The following is a 12,401-nucleotide window of genomic DNA, read 5'->3' as shown; positions in this document are numbered from 1 at the left end:
TAAAACATTACAATATTAGCAGTTTGTGTTTTCTGCAATTTACCAAAGGCATTTAATTGTGTCAGACTCAGAATTCAAACAAAGAAGTTACATTTTGATGAAAAACCTTTAAACATATGACTTGTTTCCTTCCCATTTAAGAAAAAAAACATTCAGAAAGTTACATCAAAGGATTAAGTAATGTACATAAAATTGCGTATTATATTTACAAGCTATTGCAGGGTCTTTGATAAAAGTTAAAAACATTCAAAACTGTGGCATTCATTATAACACTCAACTCCTCTGTTTCTGGAGTACATCACAACTGAGTTTATCCACCTCTAAGATAGATCATCTACACCAAACCCTATGAGATGTTTTAAATGCCAAAAGTTTGTAACCACAACTGTTTGTAACAGCAAAGTAGCATGTGGTAAATACTGATCAAAGGTGGATTAAGCAAATGAAATAAGCAGATGTCACCCAAAATGTACAACTGTTTGAATGATCATCCCATGTGTGGCAGAGATAGCTAAAAGTTTGCTGAAAGGGAAACAAAAAATCAGGAACTGAATGTGTGATGAACAGATATGGTGAGGCTAAGAAAGCACTCACGGTGATTTAACCTCTAGTATTTACCACAGATCTTTTGAAATCAGTATTCAAAAAACCTATCACAAACCCATCACAAACTCCAATACCAGAGTTACATAAACACGCATGCTCTTTCAAGAGGGCCTACAAAGGTGAAACTACTTCCAATTCCTTAAATACTCAGAAGCCAAAGGTTTTCTAAATACAAGCATTCAAAATCAAGCATCAGAAAAAAACATCAACATCCTTGTCCACAAAAACACCAGCTCCATCAAGTAAATATAAAAGTTCAGCCAAAACCCAACCAAAGGCAAATAAAGCTGGATTAAAACCATCAGATTGGCACACACTACCTCTGTCTGATAGCAAAGGCAATGTTGCGAACATCCATTGCAAATAACCAGTGCAGAAAAAATGGGGAAAACCCTCACTGGCTGATGGGTCCCATAATTAAATGGATAGTGGACATTTTCAAAACATCTGCAGAGGAGGTAAAATTAAAACTTGTCACCTGTAAGTAGCCGATGTACTTCAAAACTTCTGATTCTCATGTTAGGATCTTACTCACTTAACAGGGAAGATGATCTTGGTGAAAACAGGGGTAATGCATTATTCACTACCATTAGTTATATGTGCCACTCCTCAACTGTGCAACTCACCACCAACTTGCAGGCAGTAATGACACACTTGATAAAACGGATCTCATACACTTCATGAGGCAACTACCCTCATCCTTCCCATTTGTAGGAAATTTTAATGCACATTATGTGTTTTGAGATCCAACAGCAATTGCCAGAGACTCACTGAATCACGAGACATCTATCTTCTGAACAGAGGTCAAGCAACATATTTCACCTCAGCCACAGGTTAATTCTCAATCAATGACCTATCCTTTTATCCCCATGCCCTCAAACATATTGCATAGTGGGAAGTGGGCAATGATTTTCATTCTAGCAAGCACTTCACTACCTGGATACACATCCAGACAGATGAGATCCCATAAGGAGGTCACCAACGTATGTACAGCAGTGACAGTTGTGCAAAGAATCAAAAGCAAAATTCATTAATCATCATACATTGTCATTAGAACTATACCTACATTCATGGAGGCAATCCATAATGATAGTCCTACTAAAACGAGGAAAGGGCAGTAACTCTACAAGTGGTTACTATGATGTTGTTCTCAGAAGCTTCTTAGGAGAAAAAAAAGAGATAAACTGCTACCTAATGTGGATGTCAGTGAGGAAGTAACCCCTTAGCTGCTTCCAATGTAAATTCATGAAATATTGCTCTACCCTAGATAACCTGATCTTGCTGGAGGTGGCTCTGCAGAAAGCTTTCCTAAAAAGATGGTAGTATGGGTAGTCTCTGATATTGAAAAGCGTATGACACTACATGGAGGTACAAAACATTCAGCCAAGTTCATATCTTGGACTTCAGAAAAAAATTACCAAGTTTATTGACATCCTCTCTTGTAGTGCGGTCATTCCATCACAGTATAGGGGAGTTTTTATTGGCAGTGCTGGCCAACCTACCTGTTCCCAGTCTGAATAATATTCTGAAATAAATTTTCCTTTCTACAGAATTTAGAATATGTTAATCATATAGGATTTGTTTGGAAAAAACCTTGAAAGTTGCCTTGCCTGCAGCATGATAAAACACACGCATGATGGGTGCGTGGGCCGAGGCTCAGCCATCTCAGCATTCCTCGGTCCTTCTAGGATGTAACCAGGGTAGAGTGTGACATTTCATTTCTGTTCCACTGTTGCATTTTTCAGTAAGCGTAACACTCTTCAGTTCAGCACACTATTTATCCTTCACTATTTGTTCATAGTATGAAGGACATTTACAAAGAGAGGGATGAGAATTATCAGTATCTACACTCCTGGAAATTGAAATAAGAACACCGTGAATTCATTGTCCCAGGAAGGGGAAACTTTATTGACACATTCCTGGGGTCAGATACATCATATGATCACACTGACAGAACCACAGGCACATAGACACAGGCAACAGAGCATGCACAATGTCGGCACTAGTACAGTGTATATCCACCTTTCGCAGCAATGCAGGCTGCTATTCTCCCATGGAGACGATCGTAGAGATGCTGGATGTAGTCCTGTGGAACGGCTTGCCATGCCATTTCCACCTGGCGCCTCAGTTGGACCAGCGTTCGTGCTGGACGTGCAGACCACGTGAGACGACGCTTCATCCAGTCCCAAACATGCTCAATGGGGGACAGATCCGGAGATCTTGCTGGCCAGGGTAGTTGACTTATACCTTCTAGAGCACGTTGGGTGGCACAGGATACATGCGGACGTGCATTGTCCTGTTGGAACAGCAAGTTTCCTTGCCGGTCTAGGAATGGTAGAACGATGGGTTCGATGACGGTTTGGATGTACCGTGCACTATTCAGTGTCCCCTCGACGATCACCAGTGGTGTACGGCCAGTGTAGGAGATCGCTCCCCACACCATGATGCCGGGTATTGGCCCTGTGTGCCTCGGTCGTATGCAGTCCTGATTGTGGCGCTCACCTGCACGGCACCAAACACGCATACGACCATCATTGGCACCAAGGCAGAAGCGACTCTCATCGCTGAAGACGACACGTCTCCATTCGTCCCTCCATTCACGCCTGTCGCGACACCACTGGAGGCGGGCTGCACGATGTTGGGGCGTATGCGGAAGACGGCGTAACGGTGTGCGGGACCGAAGCCCAGCTTCATGGAGACGGTTGCGAATGGTCCTCGCCGATACCCCAGGAGCAACAGTGTCCCTAATTTGCTGGGAAGTGGTGGTGCAGTCCCCTACGGCACTGCGTAGGATCCTACGGTCTTGGCGTGCATCCGTGCGTCGCTGCGGTCCGGTCCCAGGTCGACGGGCACGTGCACCTTCCGCCGACCACTGGCGACATCATCGATGTACTGTGGAGGCCTCACGCCCCACGTGTTGAGCAATTCGGCGGTATGTCCACCCGGCCTCCTGCATGCCCACTACACGCCCTCGCTAAAAGTCCGTCAACTGCACATACAGTTCACGTCCACGCTGTCGCGGCATGCTACCAGTGTTAAAGACTGCGATGGAGCTCCGTATGCCACGGCAAACTGGCTGACACTGACGGCGGCGGTGCACAAATGCTTCGCAGCTAGCGCCCTTCGACAGCCAACACCGCGGTTCCTGGTGTGTCCGCTGTGCCGTGCGTGTGATCATTGCTTGTACAGCCCTCTCGCAGTGTCCGGAGCAAGTATGGTGGGTCTGACACACCGGTGTCAATGTGTTCTTTTTTCCATTTCCAGGAGTGTATTATGCAGTCGCATAATCAACAGGTACCCCAAATTTGATACAAAATGACATTAAAATACCATACTGAAAGAGTTTAAAGATTTAATTGACAACAAAAGAGGAAAACTGCACAAGGAACAACAGACAGGATTCATTGCTCTGTACATCCAGAAGCACTTTGCGCTAAATTTTCAGGCATGGAGCAATCAAAGAAATTGTTGGTGCAAATAATAACAACTTCTGAAGTCACATGCAATACTCCACCGTCAGTTGCAACAGTTTTCCATGGAACTGAACGAAGAGTACGGAGATGCTGTGTATTACTGCAAAGTATGTTGGTTAAGTCAAGAGGCACAATTTGTCAATTTAGAACCCATTGTTGATGAATTTATGAAAGAAAAAGGTGCACAGGAAAGAAAATTAGAACATCAGGAATGGACTGCAAACCTCGGATTTTAAGTTGACTTGACTGCACACCGCACACAGTAAGACAATGCAAGGTGAGAAACAACTTAGCTCTGATCTGATGAGGATGTATTTAAAAAGAAAACCCGCTCAAAGAAGTAAACAACTGTGTATGAGCAGAGCATATTAGATGGAGGGGGTCCAACAGCCGATCAGTTCCACTCATTCCACCAGGGAGGAGGTACACGGCTCGTGATGTCTGTAGTTCAACCATGTCTAGATGGTCAATACCATGGTTTGATTGTGTCCGTATTGTTACTTTGTGCCAGGAAGGGCTCTCAACAAGGGAACTGTCCAGGAGTCTCACAGTGATGTTGTTCGGACATGGAGGAGATACAGAGAGACAGGAGCTGTCGATGACATGCCTCGTTCAGGCCGCCCAAGGGCTACTACTGCAGTGGATGACCGCTACCTACAGATTATGGCTCAGAGGAACCCTGACAGCAACGTCACCATGTTGAATAATGCTTTTTGTGTAGCCACCGGACATCGTGTTACAACTCAAACTGTGCGCAATTGGCTACATGATACGCAACTTCATTCCCGACGCCCATGGCTAGGTCCATCTTTGCAACCATGATACCATGCAGCATGGTACAGATGGGCCCAACAACATGTCGAATGGACCACTCAGGATTGGCATCATGTTATCTTCACTGATGAGTGTCACATATGCCTTCGACCAGACAATCGTCGGAGATGTGTTTGTAGGCAACTCAGTCAAGCTGAGCGCCTTAGACACATTGTCCAGTGAATGCAGAAAGGTGGAGGTTCCCTGCTGTTTTGGGGTGGCATTATGTGAGGTTGATGTACACTGCTGGTGGTCATGGAGGGCGCAGTAATGGCTGTATGATACGTGAATGCTATCCTCCGACTGGTAGTGCAACCATATCGGCAGCATATTGGCAAGGCATTCGTCTTAATGGATGACAATTCATGCCCCATCATGCACATCTTGTGAATGACTTCCTTCAGGATAACGACATTGCTTGGCTAGAGTGGCCAGGATGTTCTCCAGACATGAACCCTATCAAACAAGCCTGGGATAAACTGAAAGGGCTGTCTTTGGACGACGTGACCCTCCAACCACTCTGAAGGATCTACGCCAAATCACCATTGAGGAGTGGGACAATCTGGACCAACAATGCCTTGATGAACTTGTGGATAGTACGCCACGATGAATACAGGCATGCATCAATGCAAGATAATGTGCTACCGGGTATTAGAAGCACTGGTGTGCATTAGAGGGACTGGTGTGTACAGCAATCTGGACCACCACCTCTGAAGGTCTCGCTGTATGGTGATACAATATGCAATGTGCGGTTTTCATGAGCAATAAAAAGAGCGGAAATGATGTTTATGTTAATCTCTACTCCAATTTTCTGTATAGGTTCTGGAACTCTCAAAACCGAGGCGATGCAAAACTTTTTTTGATGTGTGAATATGTCTATTTCTGACCTTTTTTATCATCTTTCTATGGGTGATGAAAGGACATTAATTAAAGAGAGGAAAAGAGTACAAGATAACAAAACAGTATAACAACAATATTTGATGTAGCTAAATTACAGAGTATGAAATTCAGCAAAATAAGGAATGGTTGAAACTGAATACTCTCTTTCCAACACAGAAGCTCCTCTTGCACACAACAATTCTCTGTGCAAATAACTGTTCAATAAATTTAAAAAAACTTTGTCAGGTTTTAAATAATTTGTTCTACTTGAAGTCAGGGTTTTCTGAGTGGCTCTACCATGAGGTTATTCCATCATCCCAGACTCTGATTACCCAACATAGTTACGTTTCATAAAAAAGTGATGCATCAAATTGCGATCTACAGGTACATGGAGCATGCATTCAGCTCTGATGACTTTGGTCTGGCATGTAATTTCGTGCCTCATCAAACACTTTAGCATTTGGCATTTGGTCTATTTGAACACTTATTCAAAAGTTTCAAAATACGTAAATGTTATACGCTGAAATGACAAAAGTCATGGGATAGTGATGTGCACATATGCAGATGGCAGTAGTATCACATACACCAAATATAAAAGGGCAGTGCATTGATGGTGCTGTCATTTGTACTCAATTGATTCATGGAAAAGGTGTCCAATGCGATGCTGCATGATTGGAATTAACAGACTTATAAAAGCAGAATGTTAGTTGGAGCTAGAGGCAGGGGACATTGCATTTTGAAAATCGTTAGGGAATTCAATATTCCGAGATCCACAGTGTCAAGAGCATGCCAAGAACAACAAATTTCAGGCATTACTTCTCACCATGGACAACTCGGTGGCTAACGGCCTTCACTTAATGATCAAGAGCAGTGGTGTCTGCAAAGAGTTGTCAGTGCTAACAGACACGCAACACTGTGTGAAATAACTGCAGAAATCAGTGTGGAAAATATGAATATATATGTTAGGACAGTGTGGCAAAATCTGGCATTAATGGGCTATGGCAGCAGATGACCAATGTGAGTGTTTTTTCTAACATCATGACATCACCTGCAGGCTCTCCTGGGCTCATAATGATGTCTTTACTAACAGCATGACATCACCTGCAGTGCTCATGATGGTATCAGTTGGACCCTAGATGAGTGGGAAACCATGGCCTGGTCAAATGAGTCCTGATTTTGGTTGGTAAGAGCTGATGGTATGGTTTGAGTGTGGTGCAGACCCCACAGAGCTGTCAACCCAAGTTGTCAACAAGGCACTGAGCAAGCTGGTGGTGGTGCCGTAATGGTGTCAGCTCTGTTTACATGGAGTGGACTGGGTCCTGTGATCCAGCTGGTCTGATCATTGACTGGATATGGTTACGTTTGATTACTTGGGGGCATTTTCAGCCATTCATCAACTTCACATTCCCAAGTATGTCATTGTTTGCAATTGGTTTTGAAGAACACTCTCAATGATTTGAGCGAATGAGGTGGCCACCTTGATCACACAACATGAATCCCATCAAACATTTATGGTACATAATCAAGAGGTCAGTCCATGCACAAAGTCCTGCACTGGCAACACTACCACAATTATGTACAGCTATAGGGCCCTCCCATGAACCATGGACCTTGCCGTTGGTGGGGAGGCTTGCGTGCCTCAACGATACAGATGGCCGTACCGTAGGTGCAACCACAACGGAGGGGTATCTGTTGAGAGGCCAGACAAACATGTGGTTCCTGAAGAGGGGCAGCAGCCTTTTCAGTAGTTGCAGGGGCACCAGTCTGGATGATTGACTGATCTGGCCTTGTAACATTAACCAAAACGGCCTTGCTGTGCTGGTACTGCGAACGGCTGAAAGCAAGGGGAAACTACAGCCGTAATTTTTTCGGGGGACATGCAGCTTTACTGTATGATTAAATGATGATGGCGTTGTTAAATCTTCAAATTTAACACATATATTTCGGACAACACAACAACACATATAAGTCACTGAGTAAGTGGATCTGTGAACAAGTCGGCATTCGATTAAACACTGAGTCTCAGTCTAGCGCCCGCTGCTCAGCTGGCTGCTTAGGTGGCGCAGCTGCTGCATGGCTGGCAGACAGCGCCGCACGTAGAGGACGTGCGTAATTGCGCGGCAGCACTTTGAATAATCGGTGAGTCACAACACTTTTCCCCCCTTTGAAATGGTTGCACTGGTCTTGATGGAGGTGTCCTGGAGATGGCTAACGTCCATAGGCGTTGTTTGACTTGCTGTAAAGTCTCGAGGAGGAGGCTTCCCATACGGACGGAAGTGTCCCCAATGATAACGGGTCGAGATGACAGGAGACGTAGGGGTCGAATCTGCTGGGGCCCCATGCACCAATCTGCCCGTTGCGGCAAGTCCAGTTGATATGACAGGAGACATGGGCGATGTTCGGTGTCCGTTGGAGGAGGCGGCGAGTAGATGTACTCTGACAGAGGATGGTCCTCCGGTTCCTGCATGGGCACGTCTCCTGATGGCGTCCGTTCTGGTGCTGGCATCGCAATGACGGTGAGAGGGCTGTGTTGTGAGTATTGAGAGATGCCAAGATCCCGAGCATCAGGTAAAGCCAAAGGTGGTGTGGCGGCATTCGGAACAGGCGCTGCTGGCACCCGAGGCCGAAGCTGGTCCGAATGACGCACTGCAACACCCGTGTCCGTCTGGATTTCATACAGGCGTCTGCCACGGTGTCGTAAGATGCGGCCCGGGCTCCATTTTGGCCACCTGCCATATCCCCATACCCAGACGAGGTCGTCGGTGGTGAACCGGCCAAGTGAAGGCACCCGCGGCCGTGAGGTGGGAGGCTGCAGATGATGAAGTAGCGTGCGGGGCTGTCGGCCATGTAAGAGCTCAGCCGGGCTGTGATCACCCATGGGGGTGAAACGGTAAGACACCAGGAACTGGAGAAGCGCATCAGCAGCAGCAGAAGAAGTCAGAAGTTTCCGCATCTGAGCCTTAAATGTGCGGACCAGTCGTTCAGCCTCACCGTTGGATTGTGGATGGAACAGCGGGGCCGTGACACGCGTAACGCCGTGACGAGCACAAAAATCCGCAAAGTCGGAAGAGGCAAATTGCGGACCATTATCAGTAACAAGAGTAGAGGGGAGGCCTTCCAAAGAAAAAATGCGGGCGAGAGCACTGGTGGTTGCCGCGGTGGTAGGTGACGTGCAACGGACAATGAAAGGAAAGTTAGAGTAGGCGTCAATTACGAGGAGCCAATAAGTACCTAAAAAGGGTCCCGCAGAGTCAGCATGAATGTGCTCCCAGGGCTTCTCAGGCGAAGGCCACGGTGACAAAGATGACTTCAGGGCAGCGGCCTGTGACGCACAAGGGCTGCAGGCAGCGACCATGTGTGCGATTTCAGAGTCGATGCCAGGCCAGTACACATGACGGCGCGCCAGAGATTTTGTGCGAGACACACCCCAGTGCCCCTGGTGAAGGAGGCGCAAGATCGAAGCACGCAAAGACGCAGGGACCACAACACGCGGCGAAGCATTGTCGGTGGAGAGGAGGATAACACCATTCCTAGCCGTGAGGCGGTAGCGCAAAGTGTAGTAGTTCCACAACGGATCAGAAGTCTTAGCGGACGGGCGATCTGGCCAACCCTTCTGAATACAGCGTGAAACCCGGGAGAGGGTAGGGTCAGAACCCGTAGCAGCCACCAGCCTGTCCCCAGTGATGGGGAACCCGTCCACAACCCGCTGCTCGGCAACATCCAGGTGGAAACTCAAAAGTTCGTCCCTATCGAATGCCTGATCAGGACCCATGGGAAGGCGAGACAAAGCATCAGCATTCGCATGTTGAGCCGTTGGCCAGAAATGAATCTCATAATTGAAACGGGACAAGTAAAGAGCCCAACGCTGGAGGCGGTGTGCAGCCTTGTCGGGAAGTGACATTAATGGATGAAACAAGGAAACAAGAGGTTTGTGATCCGTAACAAGATGAAATTTTGAGCCATAGAGAAAAACACCAAACTTATGAAGAGCATAAATGATGGCCAAAGCTTCTTTCTCAATTTGAGAATACTTTTGTTGGGCATTCGTGAGGATTTTGGAGGCATAAGCCATGGATTGTTCCGAACCGTCAGAAAAACGGTGCGCAAGGACTGCACCAACCCCGTATTGAGAGGCGTCTGTGGCAAGAACAAGATGTTGGCCAGGGCGATAAGTAGCCAGGCACGGGGCCTGTTTCAGCATAGTCTTTAATTTCCGGAAAGCCGCGTCACATGACGCGGACCAGTGAAAAGGCGCGTTTTTATGCAACAGGCGATGCAACGGCTGAGCCACCGACGCTGCAGATGGTAAAAACTCGTGATAGTATGCTATTTTCCCCAAGAAGGCCTGCAGTTCCTTAACAGATGTAGGGCAAGGAAGGGCATCGATCGCAGCAACAGTGTGTTGAAGCGGACGAATACCATCCCGAGAGAGTTGAAACCCCAAGTACGTGATAGATGCCTGAAAAAATTGTGATTTCTGAAGATTACACTTAAGACCGGCAGTCTGTAAGACATTAAAAAGTGTGCGGAGATTTTGAAGATGTTCTTCAGTGGTGGAGCCAGTGACAACTATGTCGTCCATGTAATTGATACACCCCGGTACAGGGAGCAATAATTGTTCCAAGAATCGCTGAAAAAGAGCAGGGGCGCTAGCAACCCTGAATGGCAAGCGTTGGTATTGATAGAGGCCGAAAGGCGTGTTAAGGACCAGAAACTGCCGGGAAGCAGCGTCGAGAGGAAGTTGATGATAAGCTTCCGACAGGTCAATTTTAGAAAAATACTGTCCTCCAGCGAGTTTAGTGAACAGTTCTTCAGGATGGGGCATAGGGTAAGTGTCGATGAGGCATTGAGCATTTACAGTGGCTTTTAAATCGCCACAGAGACGAATATCACCATTGGGCTTAGCAACTACAACGACAGGAGAGGACCACTCACTGGAAGCGACAGGAAGCAAGACCCCTGAAGCAGTGAGACGATCCAACTCCCGTTTTACCTGATCACGAAGGGCCACAGGAATGGGCCGAGCCCGAAAAAACTTAGGCCGAGCAGTAGGTTTGAGCGTGATATGAGCTTCAAAGTCGTTTGCACGGCCTAACCCAGGAGAAAAAAGGGACGAAAATGTCGTCGACAAGGAATCCAGTTGAGCATAAGGAATAGCGTCAGAGACAATATGGACAGAGTCATCTATGGAGAACCCAAAAACGCGAAAGGCATCGAAACCAAAAAGATTTTCTGCGTTGCTCTGGTCGACCACAAATATGGGAACAGTGCGAACGACGGATTTGTAAGATACCTCAGCATTAAACTGTCCCAAGAGAGAAATCTGCTGTTTATTGTACGTCCGTAATTGCCGAGTGACAGGGGACAGGAGTGGAGAACCCAGCTGAAGATACGTCTGAGAATTAATTATAGTGGCAGCAGAACCGGTATCCACTTGCATGCGAACATCTCGACCAAGGATTTGGACAGTGAGGAATAACTTCCCTGAAAGGGAAGAAGTGCAATTGACAGACAACACAGAATCAGAATCAGCGTCATGTTCATGAACATTGTGTATGCGGTCGGATTTACCAACGAAAGACACATGACCTTTCTTTTTGCAATTGTGACACACAGCCCAACGTTGGGGACAATCCTTGCGTGAATGTTTCGTAAAACACCGCGGACATGAAGGAAGTTGCCGGGGATTTTGCTGCAGTTTCTTAGTGGGTTGTTTACGGCTAGGCTGAGGCTGCGCGTGGGAGCGTACTGCGGCCACGTCGGCCGGCGGGGACACACCGCACGCGTCGTCAACAGCGCACAGAGGTTGTATTTCCCCGACGTCACCCCACGCTTCTATTTGCGCCCCAGCAGTGCGAGAAATTTCAAAAGACTGCGCAATGGAGAGAACTTCATCTAGAGTCGGATTCGCCAACTGAAGGGCACGTTGCCGAACTTCTTTGTCGGGCCCCGACCGGATAATAGCATCCCGTACCATGGAATCGGCATAGGATTCTTTGTGAACGTCAGTAACAAATTGACACTTTTGACTGAGGCCGTGAAGTTCAGCAGCCCAAGCGCGATAGGACTGATTTGGTTGTTTTTGACAACAATAAAAGGCAACACGAGAGGCTACCACATGCGTTTGCTTTTGAAAATAGACAGACAGAAGGGAGCACATTTCAGCAAAGGACAAAGACGCAGGATCCTTCAAAGGAGCCAATTGCGACAACAACCGATACATTTGAGGTGACATCCAGGAAAGGAACAGAGACTTACATGGTTGTTCGTCCGTGACATGAAATGCCAAGAAGTGCTGTCGAAGACGTTTTTCATAATCAGACCAGTCTTCCGCTGTCTCGTCGTAAGGTGGAAAAGGAGGTACAGCCAACAACTAGAAACGCCCCGCATTTGACACCGCGACGAAATCGCGAATCGCCGCTGTTAGAAGCATTTGCTGTTCAAGGAGATTTTGCAAGAGCTGCTCGACAGTAGCCATGGAACCCTGTGAGTCAACGGTGAAAAGGAAAAATCCCATCCTCGTCGCCAATTGTTAAATCTTCAAATTTAACACATATATTTCGGACAACACAACAACACATATAAGTCACTGAGTAAGTGGACCTGTGAACAAGTCGGCATTCGATTAAA

The 12,401-nt window shown here is 46.8% G+C and overlaps 1 protein-coding gene across 2 annotated transcripts in view; it reads left to right on the top strand.

The window, feature by feature from the left end:
* Positions 1 to 12,401, top strand: part of LOC124601977 — a 447,674-nt gene that overhangs the window by 342,080 nt on the left and 93,193 nt on the right. The gene's annotated exons all lie outside the window — the stretch shown is intronic.

The sequence above is a fragment of the Schistocerca americana genome, chromosome 1, assembly GCF_021461395.2.
Source record: "Schistocerca americana isolate TAMUIC-IGC-003095 chromosome 1, iqSchAmer2.1, whole genome shotgun sequence".
NCBI lineage: Eukaryota > Metazoa > Arthropoda > Insecta > Orthoptera > Acrididae > Schistocerca > Schistocerca americana.
Note: the sequence above shows the minus strand (reverse complement) of the source record. Positions and strands in the feature narration are given on the sequence as shown.